This window comes from Zingiber officinale, chromosome 5B (assembly GCF_018446385.1).
Source record: "Zingiber officinale cultivar Zhangliang chromosome 5B, Zo_v1.1, whole genome shotgun sequence".
In the NCBI taxonomy this organism is placed as follows: Eukaryota; Viridiplantae; Streptophyta; class Magnoliopsida; order Zingiberales; family Zingiberaceae; genus Zingiber; species Zingiber officinale.
The window spans coordinates 71,475,790-71,477,062 of NC_055995.1; the positions used below are offsets into that span (position 1 = coordinate 71,475,790).

The 1,273-nt window shown below is 35.7% G+C and overlaps 1 non-coding gene across 1 annotated transcript; it reads left to right on the forward strand.

The window, feature by feature from the left end:
• The first annotated feature begins 668 nt into the window (after window positions 1-668).
• On the forward strand, window positions 669-774 carry LOC121988116. Its single transcript, XR_006113876.1, has one exon. It is a non-coding gene; the product is annotated as a small nucleolar RNA R71 (small nucleolar RNA).
• Window positions 775-1,273: the final 499 nt, after the last annotated feature.

The following is a 1,273-nucleotide window of genomic DNA, read 5'->3' on the forward strand; positions in this document are numbered from 1 at the left end:
TTTTCATTGACCCTCACTAGCCTTTATGGAAAAGGAACCCTTAGTGAAGGTCTTGGGAAAGGTACTTCCTTTTTCCCATATTCGCTTTGAGCTTGCAGAGGAGGTCCAACTTGCTTATCTAGTGTTGGTGTGATCAATCGTTGAGGGAAGGGTACTTGTGGCCTTTGTGAACTTCTTGAAGTAATGTAACTGAGTTCTTGTGGTCTTCTATTGTTCTTCCCCTCAATTCTAAACAAATTCTTCTTCAAAAGTTCTTCATGATTCTTGCCACTTCTCAACTTAATATCATTATCATTTACACTAGATCTTGTCTGTATAGGAGGAAGGTCTTCTTTGAACCATTTTGAAACTATGCTATCAATCTTTTCCCCCAAATGTCTGAACCCCTCATTCTGTGACTTGTGAATTTCAAAATTCTTGGATGGTTGAATTGTAATTTGTTTGACAGGCTCTCTTGCATTTATGACTTGCACTTCTTGAATTTTTGAAGGAGATTCCATCCAACTTTTGTTCGACCATTCATGGAGGTTCAATGCCACTTGATCAATTAATGTATATGCTTCTTCCACACTCTTGTTCATAAAAGAACCTCCAGCTGATGAATCCAATAAATATTTGTCTGAGAAAGAATTTCCCTATAAAATATGTGCAAGGTCAGCCATTTTTCCAAACCATGATGAGGGTACTATCTTTGTAGACTTTTGAATCTATCCCATGCTTCAAATAATGACTTTCCATTTTCTTGAGTAAAATTTGTAATGCAATTCCTCATATAAACTGTTCTGCTTGGAGGGAAAAAATGATTCAAAAATTTCTGCTCCAATTATTTCCAACATGTAATGCTTTGAGAACGGAGGGAATATAAGCAAGTCCTTGCTTAATCCTTGATACTGAAAGGAAATGTCATCAATCGAACTGCATCCGCTGACACTCCTTCACAGTTCACCATATCACAAAGCTCTAGAAATGTCTTAAGGTGTAGATAAGGACTTTCTTATACTTCTCCTCCAAATTTGTGACCTTGTATCATGAAAATTAACTCTGGGTCTAGTTGAAAACTTTCTGCTTCAATATGAGGTTGCACAATGGGAGACATAAATCTTACAGAAATGGGTGCAGAAAAATCTCTTAAGGGCATGCTCGACATGTTAGTGCTCATGGATATCTAAGAAAAAAAATTATGAGAAAAAATAAAAATGAAGAATTAAAGACAAGAAATAAAATGCTATACGAAAAGAAAGAAAGAAAATACAGAATTTAAATTGCAAGAAAG